The 23,359-nt window shown below is 34.6% G+C and overlaps 1 pseudogene; it reads left to right on the top strand.

Moving 5' to 3' along the window:
• Positions 1-10,114: 10,114 nt before the first annotated feature.
• On the top strand, positions 10,115-10,737 carry LOC101587838 (annotated as a pseudogene).
• The last annotated feature ends 12,622 nt before the right edge of the window (positions 10,738-23,359 follow it).

Here is a 23,359-nt window from a genome sequence, read left to right as displayed (position 1 = left end):
AGTTTGAAATGGACAACAACTATAAAAATTAATCAAGTAAAAAATATAAAACTAAAAAATATTCAAAATAAAATCAGGTCAAGATTCACAACACTAAATCAGAGGAATTTAATAAAACTATAGAAAAATCATGAAGATTTGAGACATTCTGAATACAATTAACCATTTATAGCTGTGGGCCCACAAAGAAAGGATAAAAAATAAGTCATAGAAATAGTTGGGTGATAGTGACAGAATTTTCTGAAACTGAAAACAGACAATAAGTGTTCAAGACATAGTGTAAACCTCAAGCGTAGTACATATAAAACATGAATGAATGTCTACTCACATCATGGTAAAACTGCTGAAAACTGAACATAAGCGAGAAAAAAATGGTAAGATCACCGGAGAAAAGATGTCACATTGTGTACATGGAGTAATTGTAAGAATGACAGCTAAATTCAACAGAAAGTTTTAAAAGGTGATAAAGCAAAAAAAAAAAAAAAAAAAAAAAAAAAGAACCTGAAGATGCAGGATGATATAGTCAAAGCACTGAAAGAAAATAACTGAAGAAAATTTCTGCCTTTGTCACCTCAAACTCATACTGTAGATAATATTAAAGTTCTGTAACCACCAGAAAGCGAGTGATTGCAGTGGGAGTTTAGGCATTGGAGTGCATGAACAGAAGCAGAAATGCTAATTAGATGGGAGATCTAAGTGAATACTGGCTAAATAACAACAGCAGTAATGGCTTGGGAGGTTTAAAATATCTATAGAGTGAAAATATTTGATCACAATGTCACAGGATCGTGAGTCAGAAGCAGTATAATTATATGGTGTTAAAATATTCTAAACATCCTCACTATCTGACAAGGGATATAAAGTATTCTTATGCTACAGTTTACAACTTATGTTACAAATTTTACTTTCTAGGACATTATTAAAGATCTATAAAATCAAGTAAACTAATGAACTCATCAGAAAAAAATGGAGTAATGCTCATAATTTTTTAATATACTTAATTCTAAGGAAAGGAAATAAAATGAGCAAAAGTTTTATGGAGAAGGAGTGGATAGATTTACATCTTTCACATAAAATTATGAGAGCACATAAAACAAATTTTGCTAATCCATACATAAAAACAAGTCATCAGACCGTGTTAAATATACCAAAAAAGCCCTGACTGATCTATCTATTTATCTATCTATCCATCTATCTATCTATCTATCTATCTATCTATCTACCTATCTAGCTATCATCTATCTATCCATCCACCCATCTAGAGTCAAAAGAGCTGAAGGAAAAATACAAACGATAATTCTAAAGTTATATATGCAAGATTACAGTGGGTTGAATATTTAAAAACATATGGTTGAAACACAAATAGCAGAGATTGAATATACTATTCTGAGCAACTAATTGTAACAAACAATGCCCACTGACAGAAAACAACAGCTTATTTTAACAGAAATAATTCATTAAAGTTAATTTGTTTGCACTGTTACTGAAAGACAAAAGTGCAAATAAAAAGGACATTGAGGTAACATTTAGGTGCTATGTGCAGTAAACAAGTTTAAGGATACAAAATCAGACCAGAAAAGCAAGGGTTTTAAGAACTTAAAACTATAGAGAATTTAGAGAGGGACCTGGAGGAGCTGGCTTTAAAATTAGAAGGAGAAAGCTCCACCAAGTTTGTAGTAGATTAGAAGAAAGAATTCACAGAATTGAGGCCCACATTCAGGACAGTGTTGTTCAGTGGTGGCAGTTGTCTCAGATGCTTTGAGGAAGGATTGGGAGATGCTGGACAACCTTTCCTAGGAGAACAGAGCCTGACTGCAGCAGGAATTGTGGCAGCAGAAGGCAGTGGTTGGCTCTGAGAGTGTGGGAAAAGGCTAAGCCTGCAACTTGTCACTGTTAGAACAGATTGCAGTCTTGGAGGAAAACCGATGATGCAGTACACTGAAAGGAACAACATACCTCCGTATATTTGGGACTGTTGTCATAGAATATATGAGAGTGGTAGTTTACAAAGGGAAGAGATTTATCTCTGCAGTTGTAGAGGCTAGGGAGTCTACAGTAAGTGTACCCCATTTGCCCAGAGCCTTGTTACTGCATCATGTCACAGTTGATGGTGAAAGAACAAGAGTGGGTTCGTGTGAGGTCTTGCATTCATAACAAACCCACTGTCATAGCAACAACATCAATAAATTCAAAAAGCAGGGTCTGATGACATCATTACTTCTTATTAGGCTCCATCCCACAACACTGCTGCACAGGGGGTCAAATTTCCAACACAGGAAGGCGGGAAACACATTCAAACCATAACCAAGAACATTTCCCATTTTCCTTCTTCTATCTTCCAATTGTCCTTTATTTTATACCTGGGGGGGGTAAAAAAATTGACAAGGACAAAATATTGCTTACAGAGCCTCACCCACATCATAGAACATAGTCCAGAAGGAAGAGGTTGGAGGGAGAAAAGTACTTGGTGACTGAGGCAGTCACGCACTTTAGGTACTCAGCATCCCTGTGTGCACAGTTCTTGGCACCTTAGAGCTTCACACAACCACAGTCGAACCGGGTATAACTGTGAGACGCAGCTACCCTCCAGACAGTCAAGGCCAACCTCATTTTCTCCCTGAAAGTAGGAGGTAGATTCCTACCGGACAGCCATGCTATTCATCTTTTGGAAATATTCATCACTTCTCATATGCAGACATATTTATATCTAAATATGCTATAACTAAATTTTGTGTCAGGGGTAATTACAAAAATCCTTAAATGAAATAAAAAAGTAAGGACTAATTCAGGAAAAAAGAAATTAATGCACATATCAAGGGATAAAATTTGGAAGCCTGCCTTAGGCAATGACTATAATGAGTCAAATACTTGATGTTTATAATTTCTGTCCTATAATTTTAGGGTTCCTAGCTCTTAAGTCAATACCTCAGTTTGCTGGGATTCATTATATTGTGACATGAAGAAGATCTCCACTCGTGAAGGTGATGAACTTTCTGTGGTATGACCACTGTGGAGGTGTGATCACATGCTTAACAGGAAAGTACTACAGTTACACTAGAACATCACCTGCACCACAAAAACTGTTTCTCCTGTTCTACTCCCAGCAGAAATTTCATATTCTCTCAGGTCAAAATTTTTAGTATGGTCTGGTGAATAGCTCAGCTGTCTAAGTGCCTGTCTGGCAAGAGCAAAGACCTGGTTTTGATACCTGGTATCATGCAGGCCACCAAAACTGGTGTAGTGGCACACACCTGCAATCCCAGTGTTGGAGAGGCCAAGACAAGAGGATCACTATGAGTCTGAGCTGCATAGTGAGATCCTGTACCAATTTGGTTTTCTTTTTCTTTGTATTTCAGGGAAGGGTCTACAGGGTGTTCAGGGTCTCACTACTAGATCAGAATCTTAGTGATCTGCCTGTTTATAGTCTCCCAAGAGCTGAGATTATAGGCGCGCGCCACCATGCACAGTCTCATTTGCTATCTCAGTGCACCCTTGGGGTGGGGCCAGCACAGCAGCCCCTGGGATCAAACTCCCACTTTAATCCCCTAAGCTTTATGGCTGGCCTTCCAAATAATTAAAAAAAAATTTTTAGCAAACACATAATTATTTTCAACTTCAGTCATTGCTGCTTCTAGTGTTTGGATAGATCATTCCTATATCCAATCCCTTTTGCAACTGTTCCATTTTATCGGAAAATTAAGTCAAAATTCTTTTCTACTATTAGAAGAAATGGTAGATTGATTTATTTATTTAATTTTACAGGCTTAGGAACAAAAACTGACTAACAGAGTACTGAATCTTTTGATGTCCCAAAGTTTCTTAATGTCAACACCATTATTTTTTGCAATAGCAAGAAATTATAAGAAGTTAAACTTGCAGATATTTTTCTCTTACAAACCATATTAAAGATATATTCATACTTTATTAATATTAAATAATTTTTTAAAAATCTAATAGTAGTCAGTGTGTTAATACATAAAGAAAGAAATAAGAAGTGTATATCTATGTTTAAATAGTAGGCAGCTATTTTAAGGTCTTTATGTTAGAACTTAAAATCTGCATAAATGAATATAATTATTTTCTGTAATGAATATTTAAAGGAAATGTATGGTCTCTAAATCAGAGACAAAAGTAAGATGATCTGCTTGAAAATTTCATTATCATACATGCAGAAAACTGTAAAGATGTTACAAAAACTTTGTCAGAGTTAATAAGCAAATTGAACAAAGTTTCATTTTCAAAATGAATATATGAAAATTACTTATGTTTCTTTCTTTCTTTTTTTTTCAGAACCGACGATTGAACTCAAGCCCTTGCACTTGCCAGGCAGTCACTTATTTTACTCAGCCATCTCTCGAGCCCTATGTTTCTTTATGTCAATAGCAGTTTAAACAAGAAATTATCACAGTTTTTGTATTCAAAAAGAAAAAAGATCAAAAAATAAACTTAACCTAGGAGATAAAAGACAAATACATTAAATCTACAAAATACTAATGGAGAGTTGAAGGAAACATAAATAAAGCAAAACACATCCAGTGTTCATGGATTAGAAAAATTAATGTTAAAATATTCATACTACTCAGAACAATCTACAATGTATGTAATCCCTATTAAAATTTTGTCAGCAAAAACAGGAAAATAATACTAGAAATCATACAGAACCACAAAGGAACCTGAACAGCTAAAAAAATACCAAGAAAATAAAACTAGAAATCTCACAGTTCTTGATTTTGAAATGTTGCACAGATGCAGTAATCAAAGCCATACGACACTAACACAAAGCAGGCATATGGACAGAGGAGATATAAGACGTGCAGTCATAATCCCATACATATATTATCAGATCTTCTTTGGTAAGGTTCCAAGACTGTGCAGAAAAAGAATAAGGCTTTAAACAAGTGATGCTAAGAAAATTGATATTCACTTACAAAATAATATAATGTGGACACTTATCTTAGAGTATATCCAAAAATTAACACAAAATGGAAGAATTTGGTTTGAAATATCATAATAGAGAATTCTTAGAAGTGATAAAGGGAAACTACCTAACTTTGATCTTGACAATGATGTAAAAGTTCTCCATAGAAAATACTCCAATGACCAACAGGTAAGAAAAGTTGCTCAATATCATTAAATAACACGAAGATGGAAATTATATATAAAGATGTTGCCTAATACTGTTAGGATGCCCGTTATTTGAAAATAAATACTGGAAAATAAGTGTTGGATGAGGGTGTGATGTAACTGGAGCTCTTGTGTACTATTATAGGGAATGTGAAATTGACAGCTTATCAGAAAACAGTATGGAGACTGTGTTTTCTCAAAAATAAAAAATAAGAAGCATCGTATGATCCAGCCATTCAGCTTCTGGATATTTATGTAAAAGAATAGCAAAGAGGATCTCAATCTGATAGGAACACCCCCATGTTAGTTGTAATATTGCTCACAAGAGATGAAAATGAAGTAAATGTCCATTACTGAATGAAAGAACAGAGAAAGTAGAGTTATTCACACACACACACACACACACACACACATACACACACACACACAGAGTTATCCATTTACTTACAAGAAGTATATCATCTTATTCTGTGACACAAATTAACTTGCAGCACACTGTGCTAAACAAAATAAGTCAGTTACACAATTAGGCCCCAAAAGACAAATACTATATGTTTTCATTTATGAATAGAAGCTAAACAAATGTTCTCATATGAAAAGAATAAAGTAAGCTGATGAAGGTGAGGTGATGGGGAAAGCGCAGATAATGAATAGAGGGTACCCTTCTATACACGATCTAATGTTCCACACCACAGTGGGTGAGTACGACACATAACAATCACTTATATGTTTCAGAATAGCTACTGGAGCAAATTTGGAATATTCCCAACATGAAGAAATGGTAACTGTTGGAGATGATAGACATGATAACTACCCCGATCTGATCAACATGTCTTGTATATAGCTATTGAAATGCAAGACTGGCCCATAACATGTATAATTATGAGTCACTTCATCTTTTAAAGATTTGAGAACCAAGTAATGACTACTAGAAATACACATATTAGAGAAATAAATCTATGTATATAATAAATATGTAGAGAGAAAATAGATAGAGGAAACATATATATAGAAATAGATGTAGAAATATATAGAGAGAAATAGAGAGAAAAATAGAAATATATAAGTAGAGAGAAATATATGTTGAAAAAAGGTAGATAAAGAGATAGAAAACTATATGTATATATATCCATATACACAGAGAGAATATGTATATAGAAAGAAAAATACAGAGACAGAGAAATAGAAATTTATAGAGAATTTTAGGAAAATATAGAGAGAAATATGAAGGAGTTATAGAAATGTATACAGAAATATACATGTATGTATGGTAAGAGAAAGAGGTAGAAAGGGAGATGAGAGAGAGAGAGAGAGAGAGAGAGAGAGAGAGAGAGAGAGAGAGAGAGAGAGAGAGAGACTTGCTCTGTAGTTTAGAATGGCCTAGAAGTCATCCTGGAACTTGTAGCAATCCTTGTGCCTAAAGTGATAAGATTTCAGTCATGGGCCGCCACACCCACCTGTTCCCTAGAGTACTTAATTACAGACACCTAACTACACGATCCAGAGAACAACTGCTTACTTAATTATTTATTGGGATTTCAAAGCTTATTAGGACAAAAATGCAATTACAGCCTGACACCTTAATCACCAAGAACAGCCTCTGTCACTTACCACTGCTTAAGGGAAGGGGAATTCTCCGTGGATATTCCAACACACCTATCATGGGGTTTCTGAGCATTTCTTGGCGCTATGCTGATTCCTATTACACTAAACACGTACAAAACCGCCTTTTTAAAATGTAACTGAGCGTATCTTAAATATAAATTTTACACTTGACTAAAATAGTTTTCTACTTTGAAGTACTAATATAATTTCAATTGAAAGGTAATTACTTCACTCAGATTATATATTTTTATCATCTAAAATTCCTGAAATTCTATAAAAATAATATGTATAAGGATTGCATAGGGCCAGCAAGATAGCTCAGGGTGCAAATGTACCTGTTTAGGCAAGCTTAGGCAAGCGCAGGGACCGCAGTTCAATCCCCAGCACCACATGCCATGCCAGCGCACCCTCGGGACAGACTAAGCTGGCCACAGAGTCCAGGTATAGTGATGCACACCTGTAATCCCAGTGTTGCGAAAGCTGAAAGCAGGAGGATCGTCAGAAGTCTGAACTCTATAGTGAGACCCTGCAACAACAAAATACATTAAAAAAAACTTTGCACAAAAAATAGGGAAATAAGCTTCCTCATTTCTGATGTAGTTTATTTCCTAATTAGCCAGTTCTCCACATAAACAAAATTCTTAACCACAAGTAAAACTTTTTTTGCTTTCCTTAAATAATTAATTTCCTAACTGTTTTGTTGAGAATTTGAGAAGGCTGAGAATAATGTTCTGAATTATCAACTTAAAAGAGTAAATTTGGTTGCCACTTTCTCTAATTCTTTTAGAAATCTTCTCAACCTAAAATGGGAAATGTTTATTTCACTTCAATGAAACAACAACCTATATAAAACTCCAAACCATAAAACTTGAAAAAAGTGCTGAAAACAGTAGGTCATCAAGCAAGGAATGATGTCTCATTGATGTTTCCATTTTTATTTCCTTTATGTTGGGTAATCAAGGTTCATAATTAATTAATGCAATTAATTTCATATATATCCTGTAGCAATTATTCTGGCATGTATTCTGTTTTATTTTACCCAATATTCATTGGATTGTTCATAGTTTTCCTATTGATAATTTTCTTATATTACTGCTTGATATATACTGTGTCTCAGTTTCAGTATAATTTATAGAGAAGTCCGTCATTATTATTCTTCATTTTATTAGAAAGGCAATCTTTGTTATTACCTCAATTTTGAGGTATTTAGTGAGTAATTTCTGGACTCATTCTTGCATATTGTTGATAAACAACAGTAGTATGAAATAGTATCACAGTGCTACGAAATAGATTTCAATGGGGTATACTTTAATACCATGGAGGTTTTATTCATGAATTTCAGTATTATTTCGTATTTTTCATTTACATGAATTTTGTAGCCAGCTTTTACATTCCAGGAGGAATCCAACCCTGATTTTACTTGGAATTAAATTCCCCTCTGCAGTAACAAGACTGTAAGCAGTATTTCAGTACTGACCCATCTGAACAGTAATGCTTTCCATGATATTTTTAAATTTATCATTTTTAGAAAAATGTTGGATTTGTGTGTGCTGATTTTCTGTTTTCCATCTTGAAATGCTCTCTTAAAATTTAATTATTTTGGTCGTTCCTGTCTGATGATAACAACATACACAAAAAAATTGTTTTGTCACTCATTCCCCAATATTCACATCACTACCACTGTTCCTTGCATTGTTACCTTATGTAGAACCTTTGCTGTAATGTTAGACTGTGGCAATTTTATCAAAGATTCTCATTGTACTTCCTGTTTAATAGAAATTCAATCATAAAAACTCTTAGATACTGATAATGGGCCAAATTATATTCTAGGTATTAAAGCCCTAGTGAAGTGATGGGAAAGATTGATGAAGTGTTTGTTTTGTGGCATTACCTGTTGCAGAGAAGATATGTTATAATAGTAAATAAAATAAATAAATTTAGAAATTACATAGCTTCAGAAAATGCCAAAAACAGTGGAGAAAATAAAATAATGCAAGGAAGAGAAACCTAACAGTGATGTTGTAACATTAGAAAATATAGCCAGGTAAGTTTTCTTTAGCTATTATAGGAGCTCATATTCAAACTGTGAGGGGGAGGATGTCAGGCAAAAATAATGTAGAAGAAATTTTCAGGGAAACAAAGCATAACAAAATGTACCAGAGCACTGAAAAGCTGCTCAATTTGAATTTGCAGGAGAAAGAAGAATTCAAAAAACACTTCTATTTTTACATAATGACTGATCTATTCAAGTTTTAATTTTACTAATATATACGTTTTTTTACAAATTTTTTCTTCTACTTCAATATTTTCAAATGTGCAGGTATAAGTTGCTAAGGGTGCTCTAATTTTTTCTATTTGCTCTATGTCCATGTTTATTATTTCCCATTTTGTGTTCTTAATATTATACACCTTCCTTCCAATTTATGCTGAGCAATTCCTGGCAAGGTTTTACTGAGCTTCTGAATATCTTCTGACAATTTCAGTATTACATTTTGCTACTTTTAGGATTTCTCCCCAGGCCTGCAGTGCTGGCCCCACCCCTGGGGAGCACTGAGATGGCAATAGAGACTGGGCATGGTGGCACTCACCTGTAGTCCCAGCTCTTGGGAGGCTGTAAACAGGTGGATCACTATGAGTCTGATCTAGTGGTGAGACCTTGAACACTCTGCAGACCATTCCCTAAAATACAGAAAAAAGACCAAAAGGATTTTGATTTTTAATGGAGTTAATATAAATAACCTCCTTTACTAGTAATGGAAGTAAAAACCCTAAATCATCACGGAAAAGGCTTCAGCCCTTTAATTTCTCTTAGTGATTAATAACTTCTGATGTAATTTAAGAGATGTGAGCAGAGAATAACATTATCTAATAAATCAAGTGTTCGGTAATATATAAGATTATAGATATACATTGTAAGTGTACACTAATTTATTCATTCAAAAACATTTATTCACAAAAACATGATAGTTATATTTTAATAATTACACCTCTGGGAACATTTGAAGATAATGAGTCCATGACTCCTGTCAAAGTATTTCAAAATGAGAATTGAAATTAAAGAACCACGATGTAAATCATGTTCAGAGTTAGGATTTAAATACATTTTCAGGGAATTAAAAAGGAAGCTGGACCTTCTGAATCTTTATTTTCTTCGGAAGGATTTTGTGTTTGTGTAAATCTTTTAATTTTTTGAAAAGACTTTTGCCTGTTATGGCAATGCTTTAGAATTTTGTCTCTAAGTTACTTCATTTCAGCTAAGACTCTATAGAATTGTTTTGTAAGCTTGAGTCCTGTACCATAAATTTTTGTCTCAAGAGATAAAGTTGTGACCAGAAAACCCAGAACTACAGCATCCAGAGCTTCAGAAACTTAGAGATGTCTGAAAATGACTGCAATTGAGGAGACAGAGGCCCACTTCCCTGAGTTAGACCTGCTAGCCACCGTGCTCCCCGATGAAAATGAGTTCATAGTGAATGACCAGCTGGCTTCAGCAGAGCTGAAGGACTGTAAGATGACAATGGACGAGGATCTTCAAAAGTTTACTTTCCATCTGAGGAAGTAATGGTGATGTTTTCTCTGGCCTACATTTTTCCCTTTACATATTCTGAAGTGCTGCTTAAAATTACAGAGCAGGATTGTTAAGTAGATCATAGCAGTCTCAGAGGAATATAGATCCGACCTCCTACTTGCAGGAGATTTGCCTTGCAGGTGTCTATACACTGAATGCCACAAGGTGGGTTAGAGAACATGCCTCTTCCTATGTCACTAGAGGTACTCCATCTTCCTCTACCACGGAATGTACAATTCAACCAGTCAATCTCATTCTTACAAGACTGTACCTACAGCCTTCCCATCTGCAGGAAATGGAAAAGAAAAAATGGCCTTGAGTGGGCAAAAGCTCTTTCCTTGTCGGGGTCAAATATGTCTACCAAACCTGGTGGTGTTCATGTGGAAGGCCCAAAAAGTGCCTGGGAAGAATTCTGGACAGGATGGAGAAAACTAAACTGAGCCGAAGTTCTTATTCTCCATTGAGAAGACGTTCCTTCTGATGGTACAGATTACAACAATTGAAAGACAAAATAAGATTTCCACTTCCGAGGAAAAGTGTTCATTGCTAACACAGCCAGAGAGAACTGAAGGAAAGGCTGGAGCTGGAGCAGCCCTTCCAATCACAATGAAAGGAAAAGCCCAGAGAGCAACACATATGCCCTGCTCCAATTTGCTGGGCTTCCTGACACAACATCAGCCCTTGGTAATCTCCAGCCAGCTATTTCTTATGAACTAAAACTGGCTTTAAAAAATACATTCTGCAGACTTTATGGTAGTGGTTCACAGGTCTTAGTTCCCTCTGATGGAGAACCAGCAATAACTTCCCTGACTGTTATGTGAAGTACATATTTCAACATCATCATACCATCATTTTTCATCCCCTGGAAAATGACAACCATGCCAAGGAAAAAATCAACCCTTAGGGCCAGCAAACCAAAACAACATGACACCACAAGCCTATAATCCCAGAATTCAAGAGGCTAAGGTAAGAGGATCACTGTGACTCTGAGTCCAGCTTGGGTACAAAGTGAGTTCAAGGCAAGCCTGAACATAATAGCAAAACCCTACCTCAAAAAAAAAAAAAAATAGATAGATAAAACAATACAATACAAAGCGAAACAAAGATTTCCTCAAATCTCTCTTTTAAACAATTTGTTCAGTGACATTGAGAAGGTATGAAATTATGGGACAATAGACTAGATTTGTGATATGGAAACAAAAAAAATTGTGAAATTCCTTTAAGCTAGCCTCAGAATGTCATGCTGTGTAATCATACCATAGAAAACAGCATGAGAACTGTATGGTTTTCTATATTATTAGACAAATGACGCAAGCATGCTAGTCAAGAGGAAAAGTACTAATAATAGCTTGGGTGTCTATGAGGTCGGAGTTGTAGCTCAGTGGTACAATGCATGGTTAGCACATACCTAGATCCAACTCCCCAACCAAAAATTTATGGTGCTGTAATTGAATATTTCAACTTTCAATAACTGAATATTCAGAGATTGGGCTAATAAGATAAATCAAATTCTTGTCATTGAAGTTGATGCAAATAATGCTATAAAGACTGAATTGTTTAATCAATAAAAAGAGCTAGTGTTCCAGTTTTAACCATACCTTAGGAATACCCCTAGCATTGATCAAATACAACGAAATACTGCAGGTTGCTTAGAAGTTATTGAATTGTCAAACAATTACTGGACAATAGAAGAAAGGATTGAAAAATCTTTAAATGAATGCTAATTTTTAAAAAAACCTGTGCCCATTTGTTTATGATAGTATTTCAGAATTAACAAAAATAATCTAATTTTTATTTTAGAAGATGTTCATGCGATGCTGGCCCTGCTTCCAGGGCACACTGAGACAGAGATTGAGAGAGGGCGTGGTGACACACACCTGTGATCCTAAGGCTTGGGAGGCTGAAAACAGGAGGATCACTATGAGTCCAATCTGTGTAGTGAGACCCTGTAGGCACTGTATTAAATACAAATAAATAAAAAAGAAATAAATAAAAATAAAATTTAAAAAATGTTCATGTGTGTTATACACACATTATATACATCTGCATATTATAAGTAAAAGGTATTTGTTCCTTAAATTTTATATATTTTAAAGTAATTGTAATTATTAAAATCATTAATTTTAAATGAAACTGACAATACTAAGCAATGTATTGTGGACCAAAACTAACAGCTCAAAATAGCAACTGCAAACATTAGAGAGAGAGAGAGAGAGGCAGACAGACAGACAGACAGACAGACAGACAGACAGACAGACAGAGACAGACAGACAGACAGAGAGAGAGAAAGGTGCCTGTGTTTCCTTCTATCAAAGAATCTCCCATGATAGAATAAATTTTTTCAGGACAAAAAACAATTTTAAAAAGCAACAAAAGTGGAACCTTTGAATATTCCTTGTGCTCCCTATCTGAAATCAAATTAAATCTTAAACAACAGAACAGCTTTGAACTAGTGTCAAATAGGTTACATACATTAGATCGATAACAAGAAAATGTCAACATTTTAAATTTTGGATTTGAATGTCACCCTTCTGTTCCTTTTTTAGTTTGGCACGTACTACCATTAGTTATTTATAGCTTTCTTTTTTCATGATTAAGTGCCCTTCTCAAAAATCTTCCAATATATTTTCCCAAGACCCATAATTGTAACTCTCATCTTTTATAACTTTCTCTGCATGTATCATAAGGGCATTAAATATGATAATGTAAAGCTATGATAATGACAGTATTGAAACAAAAATGGGTATGATGAAGAATCTAAGTGCAATCAGAATACCAATTACAGCACTCATATACACTCAATTAAAAAGGGAAGGGGAGTATTTTTAGATATTTCTTTCACCAAGAAGATATGACATCTCTGCAGAATAAAAAAGGACAATTTCATTTTAAGTGTGTATTTAATTGTCTCATAATGACTACCATAAGGGAATAAAGGTTACCTTGATAGAATTTGCTGTCTCTATAGCAATTCTATATGTCTTTCTAGAGATATAAATTCAGCATATTTCTTTAGTTAATGATGAATTCTGTTTATAAATTTTTAGAATGTTTTCATTTTAAGTCAAAAATGTTTATTCTACTTAGCATTATAACCTTCACTTCAATCACATACACAGATTTAAACAGTGTTTTCCACTGCAGTAAGAAGTTCTCAACCTGAAGTCAAATTTAATTTCAGGAGAGGATATATTTTGAGATTAGCTTAGATAAACAATTGCAGTATATTGCTAATGCTAATAATCACAATGACAACAACTTAATGTTTTTTACAAATAGTTCTTGTTATCAGGCACACATATAAGATCCTCTCTTTCATTGCCTCCCATTATTTATTTATTTATTCATTCACTTTGACTGATGCTTGAAAAAGTTTGCTCCATTTCAGTTCTGACAACTTCCACAAATCTAATTGATTTTATAGGTGGCATAAATAAGTCAGAACAGCTTTTGACCTGTGTTTTCAGGACTCAATAGTACAACTTAAGGGAAATTTTAAAGATGTTAATAATATATTTAAAAAGAAAAATAAATTTCTATGTTATCGATGGTTATCTTTCATTTGTTTGTGACCCAAAAGCTGAAAACAAAAGCCGACTGTACCCACACTGTAAGTTATCAGGATTTTTTTGGACAAGTAGTTTTCTGTAGACTTTAACATTTCCAATTTTCTAAGTTAGCATCATCCTGTAGAAATAGGTTTTTTGCTGTATATCCTAAGTTCGTACCTGGGGTGTTTACAAAAAAGATAGCAAGAGAAAAATATACATACTTATTTGATATAAATTTTATGTAACAAAAGAGCCCTCATCAAAAAAATGAAGATCCAATGACGTAGTAATGTTTACATATTTTTTAATGCCAGGTTTGATGAAGAGTGGACATTCATGGAGAAATGCATTTTTGAAGACTGTGAGCTATTATTAATGAATGAGGGCATATTGAGTAAGGCTTATTTTTTCCTCTCTGTGACAGTTCTACCTCAGAGATAAAAGGCTGTAGGGAGGGTACCTTTCACACGTGGGTCTTAAGATACTCTCCAAGGGAAGGTACAAAACACTGCCTCGGTTTTCCTGATTTGCTTCAGGATCAGAAGACAAGGAAAGAAGACGGTGACCTTCCTGCTTCTGTCACTTTCTCAAATGCCAAACGACTACATTTAGAGACATGTTCTGAGTCTCATAAAATCCATAAATATAATTTAAAATGTTCTTCTAGACACAGTAGTAAAAAGTGGTTGAAATATGATTACATTATATTTAAAATAATTTGTTCAAAATGTTTCCAGCATGTAAAACTAGAAAGATGGCGATTTATTTTCTCTTTTTATTGTATATATTTTTAAATTGCGTGTATGTTTTGCACATACCATGCACATCAATATGGTCAATCCCCATTCAAGTACTCAGTACCAACATCGGGTTAGCAGCTACCAAAATAAATAATACAGTATGGGAAAAAATACAGTAGGGGATATACTACTCTCCTTTTATGGGAGTATATCCTAAGTTCATAACTGGGGTGTTCACAAAAAATAAAAAGAAAATAGTAATCCACAGAAAGGCTATTAGAGGGCTATAGGAAGTAGCTCAAAACTATATAAACTTGGAAAGAAAATGATGAGCTTGCTAATGTCCCTCTGGCCACCAAAAAAAAAAAAAAAAAGGATATAGGCTTTCAGTTCCCTAATTAGTTACCTGGAGAATATCTGGGCCATGTGCCAATCTTCCTCTATTCCCCAACCAGGGAAGAAATAAATACTGAATGGGGTCCCAGGAAGACCTCTAGGCAGAGAATGGACCATGCCATGTTCCTTTGAAATCCTAGTTTCAGCAAATGTTTAACATCTGAGAACTGGACCTGAATAGTGAATCATATCGGAGACACTAGAATAGTGAAAGAAGGATTCCTCCAAAGTGTGTCATGATTTCAATATCTGGAAGTCTACTTGCTCAAAATTTCAGGGAACTGTGGCAACATAAGAACCTGTTTCATGACCATTTTTGATGGAGTGGAATGAAGCTCCCACTTGTCACCAGATATCTCCCAGAAAATGAGATAAATAGGAAAAAATCAAAAATTTGGTCGATGTAAGTAAAAGGAATTCTATTTTATCTTATTTGCTCTCCATTCCACAAGGAGGAACCAGAGATTAAGGAGGAGGTAGAGACAAATTAAGCATGAAAAGCAAATCACAAACCAATCCTTATCTCCCACTGCAAGTCAATAGAGCTGACACTGCCCTGTGGCAGAGGATGAAAGAATTCTGCATTGGGATGAAATCTTAGAATAACATAGGACTGTATCAAAAACTAAAACTAAAATCATCTCAAGATTCAGAAGCCATCCCATACCATTGAAGGCTATGATAACTCTAGATGAAGGATAATTTGGTAGAGAAAAATAAAAAAGTATAAAGCCTTTTTACATTTATAGCACAATGCATTATGACTTTTCAATAAACTAGTAATAACTATATGCTATTCTTCAAGAAGTTACTGTGGATGAACTGTTTAAAATATTCTATGTGCATAATGGTTAGAGATAAAACATGGAGTTTGAAAATGGAATTGGAAAAAGTCCTAAGTGGACATGTAAAGACAAACTATATATTGATTTAACTACTAGAAAGAAAAGAAAATGTTTGTTTCTTGAAGATAGAAAACAAACAAACATTTGTTTGTTTTCTGTCTTCAAGATAGAAACTTCAATACCCTGTTGTTTCCAGGGTATTTGATCAATAAAGTGAAGGTATTGGTTTCTTTAGGAAGATTAAAATTGTAGATTTATTATGCAGTTCAAATGGAAATGTAAGAAATATTGGAGCTAGAAGTTTCAACTATTCTATAGTTGTACTAAGTAAGAGAAGATGAGTATAATGAAACAAAAAAGGAGAAGCAGATTTTAAAAATGTTTGTGACAGTAAATTTTCAAACTGTGATGACTTACTGTGAGTGCTATTTTTATATAAAACAAAGATCACAGTTTTCTCAGCCTCAGGTAGAGTGGAGTTGGTGAAGATGGCAACAGCTAAAGCACAAGTGAGGAGAAGTGGCAGAGCTGCATGAGAACAGGTGAAGGCTGAGACTTCTGAGGGCACCCAAGGGCAATATCCATAAACTAAGCACTGGAATGAAAGTCTGCAAAGCAAAGACAGTTATTAGTAATAGAGATAAAATGTCAGGAGTCAGCAAAATATAGTGATGAGTTGGAACTATGCAGTGGATGAGATCTCCCTGGAGAAGACTGAAGACAGCAGTGCAAGCCAATAAAGGAGTGTGATTGAGGCCAAGGGGGAGAGAGTGTGTGGAAGATGGTGGTCAAGTATCTCAAAGGATGTAGAGGCAAAGAAAGGACACAGATCAAGAAGAAAGCACTGATTTTGGAAAATTGGAAGTTATTTATGGCCTGGAGAAACAGTTTCAAAGATATCACAATAATGAACAGAGGAAGATGAGATTGGGACAAGAGGTGAAGAAACTGGTGACAAATGAGTTTAAAGGAGTTGTAAAAATTAATCCTCAATTTTCAAGAGAAAATTCATTAAGCTTCTCAGGAAATTGAGCAGGATACTAGTAGAATCTACACATTTTAAAGGAAAGATTGTCTATAGTCTACAACTAGATATAATCTGACCTAGAAAGAAGAGTATAGCACCTTTTCACCTTTTTTAAATCAATGGTGAGAGCTGGCTGTAGTGGTATATTCCTTTGATCCCAGTACTTGGGAGACTGGGGGAAGAGATTACAGTGAGTTCAAGGCCAGTCTGGGCTACATAAGGAAACCTTGTTTTCAAAACAATAACAACAACAACAACAAAAAAGTTTAAAAATTTAAAAAGTCTAAAGCAATGGTGATCATATCACATGATCCAGCAAGCTGTACTATGGAAAAAGAAGTAAAAGGAGAATATCAGATTGTTTCAAAACTGGCAAAAAATAGAAATTCTACAAGCAATTTAAATATACTGTAGAATCACTGAATAGATGAATAAAAGACTTTAAATATATTTTAAACCATTGAGTAACTTTCTTTTTGTTCTATGCACATTTCATACACTTACTGCTTGTCAAGTAGACATACTAATATATAGATATATAGATATGGAATTTAAAGTAAAATTGTTATCCCCCGCATTAGGACAATTTAAAAGAAAGATGAATAGTAGATTTTTAAAGCCTTTAAATTTTTGTTGTTTTAAATGAAGCTTGATATTCATTTAACAGATTACAGATTTTACATTTTGTTTCTAAATAGAAATTACTAACCTATATTTGCCTTAAAATATTAATGATTCTAGCAAGTTTATATTCTTCATAATTTCTATGGTGAAGAGTAGTGTCATTGTAAGCACAAATCTAAATTACATTTTAAAATCATTTTTTATTCTGAAAATCTAAAATAAAAATAGATGATTTTGTCTAGATAGGCTATGCCAGCATTTTTATTAACCATTCTCATCTTTCTAAAATAATCCCAAAACAACAGAGAAATGAGAAGGATCCATCCCTACAGATTCCCTTATAAAATCTTTTGTTTCTTATAATCTCTAAGGTTATTATTTAGAGACACCCTTTTGGATATTTCTTTGTAAGGAGCTTTTACAAGATGTAATTGTTCAAAGTGAAAAAAATTGGAGCCCCAGTTCACCAGTCAAAGTAACACTTAAAGCTAAAAGACAACAGTGTGCAAGAATGGGTAATTGCCATCTGTCTCATAAAAACACAGGAGCCTACGCAATGCCAACCAATATGTTCTGTCAAAGAAGCGACTTAAAATATGTTCTGCTAACACTAAAATGGCAATAAGCAATTTGAAGGAAAACTTATACTTGACCAAATTGTCCCCCACAACTCATGAACACCTCTGTTTGTGCCCTGGAAGTTTATCAGGGCTGCGGGAGACATACATTGACTTTAACTTGATCTCCTATTGCCAAAACACACCAAGGTTAACACAGTTACTCAACGCCTTTGATGCAGCTAGGAAAATGCTCAACTGAAAAATGTGTGCAATTTAACAAAGCAAGCAGTAACTGCCTTCAGGAAGCTCCACAATCACAATCATTTCAAAGTGTCACAGTTAACCCAATGAAGTGACAGTTCATTCAGTGAGCACAACTCAAGACTGTCTGTTAAGCCAGGGCAGGTCAGCTTTTAAGTAACGATTTGGTTTCACTCCTGAGGTATCCCTGAAATTTGGTTCAAATATTTTATCTAGAAGGTCTCAGAATAAAATAGGCTGTAAAGGTAACACATACATCCAATTCTTCATGTGATACATCTAAATAATGCAGAGACTCTTCAAGCATTTTAGAGTAGCTCATGTAGCAGCACTCTTGTCTAACCTAAAAGGAATATACATTAACCCAAATCAAAGCATGAGTCAGATTACACACCAGAAGGCTTGCTAACTTGGAGCACTTGCTTACAGTATTCAGCGCCTGCCAATCTCCAAGCAAGCGATTTAGTAATCATAACATAAACACACCACCTTTCTTATTGCTAATTTAAAAAGCACAAAATTGGTATGGCAAGAGACAGAGGAATAAAAAAAAAATCTTAGAAGCTAAGAATTTGAAGCCAATGTTTCCATTGTTTTAATAAATGATCTTAGATAAACCACCCTAACTTGTGCTTCCTAACACCAAACATGACTCAAGATGATGTTGTAGTACAGTTTTTTTGTACTGTTTAATGTGCATTTTTATTGCTTAGGCAGATCATTAATGAACAATTTAGCTTGGCAGCAATTAAGGTTGATTTAAACACTAAATGCCCCTCTGCCAGCCAACAAGACATAGTTTTCATCTAAAATATTGCTTATTTGTTTTTATAGCACATTACAAGCACAGTTACTCTAGTCAGTCTAACTTGGTTGCATTTTGCTGAAGAAATTTTAGTCTGCTTTGTTAAGTCTATAAATTTATTGGGATTTCGCGAATGGCACACCTATAATATTCAATAACGGAACTTAGAAAAAAATGGGGTATGCCTACGAATGTCCATTTTGTTTCTGTGTATTCAAAGTGGTTGGGATAGATATATAGTTGCATTCTCTTAATAAATAGAATGGTTTGTTCTAAAGGTGTTTGTAAATAGGATCACAAGTCCGCATCTTGTACAGCAATTAACCACTAAGAAGAATATATGCAGTGTAATATTTGTTGAAACTGTACTTCCGATTTGATTTGAAACTGTCTCATTGCTATCTGTTTATCAATAAAACTTTGAAAAAAGTAAAAATAAAAATAAAAATAAAAAATTTATTGGGATGATGCAAGGAACATGAAAAGTTGATAAGCAATGTAATTGCTTCAGCTTCTTTTCTCACATCCTGTTAAGGCATTAGTTTGCACAGAAGACCAATTTCTAAAATAAAGTTTATCTTTGTATAATGCATAAAATAATCCATTATACACTAATTCAACAAATATTGATAGAGATCCTTTTAACAGTTTTTAGATGAAAGATGTTTCTACAAAGCCTTTTTCTCTATTTGCTGATGCACTAAATATTATAAAGAGACAGAAAAAGTAAAGCCTCAAGTTTATTCCTAATGAAGTATTTAAAAACTTTGAGGTAATGCACTATCACAACTCCCGAATAAATTTGGTCAGATTTAGATCAGAAAAAATACTCCTTTATAATAAATATAGGAAACTGGCTTTAGAAAAGTCTTAATTATTGGATTCATATAAATAAGGTGTTATGAGAAAATTTAAATATTTATTTTAAGACTTATGGTAATATATTTGCAACATAAAACAAAACAAAAAACCCAACTCATTTTAGCTGGTTTTTATTGACCAGCAAGGACAATCACAATTGTATAAAAATAAAAAAACAAACATTACAAAAATAGGAACAAATCTAGAGAATTATTTTTTCACGTAAATTCTAACATTTTATCCTTTTAAAATTATAGAGACAATTTTCTCCACAATTTATTTTCTGGTACTGAAAAAGAGTATTGAAGAAATAAAGTGTAAAAGGAATATGTTATCAAACCAAAATGCACTGTGGTATAGGATATACTTGAATATATTTTTATTTAAAAAGTTCATTCAGAGACAGTATGCCTTTAAATAAACAATCTAGGACCCAAAACAGCATCATGGCTGGTGAGAGGAGTGTGAGTTTGGCTCCTTCTTTCCTCAGTTGAGCAGTGACCACACAGCTGGTGAGCGAAGTCTGAGATCCCCTCCCTCCCTCCACTGGTAAGATTCAGGGCCTGGAGACAGGCAGAAACAATAGCAGCACAGTAGGACCCTGATGGACAGGCAGAACTAGAGACAAGCCAATATTCAATGCAACATTAGCAATAAGAGCCAACAGGTGATCTCTAACCTTCCTTTTTGTTTTATTCTACTCTTCTTCTTTCAACAACTATCTCACTTAATTTTAGGATATTATCATGAGAGCTAATGTTGTCTCTTCTCTTTCTGGTTCACTTCAAAAATCCTAGGCCTTCTCTTCCAATCCTTCCTGTATGTTTTACAATTGCCCAAAACATGGACGATCATCCTGTGCCCTCCAACCTTGCTAATACTAAAATTAACCTCATGCATTTCTGTAGATCTTCCTCCTATGGCTATAGATATCAGGCTACTAGGTACCACAGTTTGTCAGAAACCAGGCTATACTTGAGTACACTGTCATTGCCAACTAATATAACAAGGATGCCCTGCACACTATAAATAGTTTTTCACCATTGTATGACAACACTGAGAATATAAGAGGTGATAACCATCACAATAGTCTAGTCACCAAAGAATGTGCCCTAAGTCAAATTGATAGCACCTCCTCAGAGTTGATATACTGGGAAGGTAGTTTCTTGGGATACACATAAAGATCAAGAACCATTGTACCTAGAAGTTAACTGGAGACATCTGGAGGAACAGACACTTACTAGGAAAGCTTAGACATCAGTGATAAGGCAATACAGCATAAGAAATCTACAAGCATCAACACAGGAAACAAAATAAAGCATAAAATGACAAGACAAACAAGCAAAATGCATTCCCAAATGTCCAACCCACTCAAGACAAGTCCAGAACACAAAGAGAAAGAAGAAATTTGAAGTCAACAAATGAAACTCTGAAATGATAGCAGAAGTGAAAAAAATATGGGAGAGGCTAGAAAAAAAATCTCTAAGGTGCAAAAAGAAACAATTATCAACATGAAAGTATACACAGATAAACAAATAGAGGAGATCAGGAAAACAATGGAAACCATGAATGCTAAAATAGACAAAAAATGGAATAAAGGAAACAGATTGAAAAGAGATTAGAAACTCCAGTGAAAACATAGCAGATTGGATAAAGGCGAGGATAGAATATGATCTAGAAGACAGGAATGTAACTACTGACCAGGAAAAGAAAGCTATATTAAAAATCACAATTAAGAGCCAGTCAAATAGCTCAGTAGATTAAAGCACCTGCTTAGGCAAATGCAGAGGCTTGGAGTTCAAGACCAGGGCCTGATCTGCCAGCCCCGCCCCTGGGCTGTGCTGAGACAATGATTGAGAATGGGTATGGTGGCATGTGCCTGTAGTCCCACCACTTGGGAGGCTGTAAACAGGAGGATCATTATGATTCTGATCTATGCAGTGAGAGCCTGCAGATCCTGTAGACTCTATCCTAAATACAAAAATAAATAAATAAATAAATAAATAACCAGGCTGGAGAGCTAGCTATAGCTCAGTGGCACAATTATTTGAGTTTCATCCCCAATTAAAGAAAAAAAAAAAAACACACAAGACATCAAATCTAACAGCTATAGGATAAAACAAGGAAGAACAATATAAAATTGATTGGAATCAGTGAGAAACCTAGAGATGACGCAATAGCCATTATAAACTTCTTCACAGAAATAATGGCAAAGATTGTGATCTGTGGTCCCAAGGCACACATCTGGCCCAAACATTTAAGACTTTGGAAGACTCTGAGAGGCCCACAGGATGCTTAAGCACGGACTCTTGACCCCCAGTACACAGGCATGGAGCCTGTGCTGGTGCCAGTCCAACTATTTAAGAACTTTGGAAGATTGTGGGTGGCCCATGTGTTGCTGGTGAATCCAGCCCATACTCACCACCTACACTAAAGCTTTGTTAAGCATCGACCAATCACCCCACTAGTAATTACAGCCTTGGTGAATCCTACCCTGATCTTCACTGTTGTAGAAACCTTACTGACCCATGTCTCACCTCTCTCCCGCTACTGTTAAGTCTGGCTGATTATTGAGAGCTTCAAAAATGTCAAAATGCAATAGAAAAAGGCAAACTCAATCTGTGAGCCCACCCAGAACAAGTCCAGGAGACAAAGATGTACAAGGTCTTGGAAATCACACACCAGAAGTTTCTGAAATTGTAGCAATGGAAGAAAAAAAAAACAAAAACAAAAAACACTTGTCCATCAGGCTATAGAAGAAATGAATTCATAAATAATCTCTCAGGTCAGAAAAGAAATAATAACAATCTTGAAAGAATTACTCAGTAGAGCTAAAGAAGACATAGATTTTAAAAAAATATAGAGAGGAGAATAGAAAAATAATAGAAACACTAAATAAACAATGCAGGAAAGAATTAGAATGCATGAAACAGATTCAAATGGATATCAAGGAAATTAAGAATTCCATTGAAAGCTTGCACAACCACTTGAATGAAACTGAAGATAGACTTTCAGAATTCAAAGACAGTGGTGCAGCTGATGAACATGAAAGAAAAAAAAAATCTCTTGAAACTGACAAGAAATCAGGAATTAACAATTCAGCAGGTACAAGACAATGCAAAGAAAATGAACATGAGAATATTAGCTATCAATGAAACAGCAGGAGAAAACACAAAGGACGTAAAAAGGCTGTCTACATAAGTACTAGCATAAAATTTTCCAAACATGAGAAAAGAAACTGACGTACAGAAAAGCAAGGGATGTAGACCTCCACACATCCATAATAAAATAAATCTACACCTAGACATATAATAATCAAGATCTCAGAAATTCAGTAAAAGGATATTTAAAAAATGCTAGAAAGAAAAAACAGATCACCTACAATGGAAAGC

Source organism: Octodon degus, unplaced genomic scaffold (assembly GCF_000260255.1).
Source record: "Octodon degus isolate 3935 unplaced genomic scaffold, OctDeg1.0 scaffold00068, whole genome shotgun sequence".
NCBI lineage: Eukaryota > Metazoa > Chordata > Mammalia > Rodentia > Octodontidae > Octodon > Octodon degus.
The sequence above is the reverse complement of the archived record's forward strand: the minus strand, read 5'-3'. Positions and strand labels throughout refer to the sequence as shown.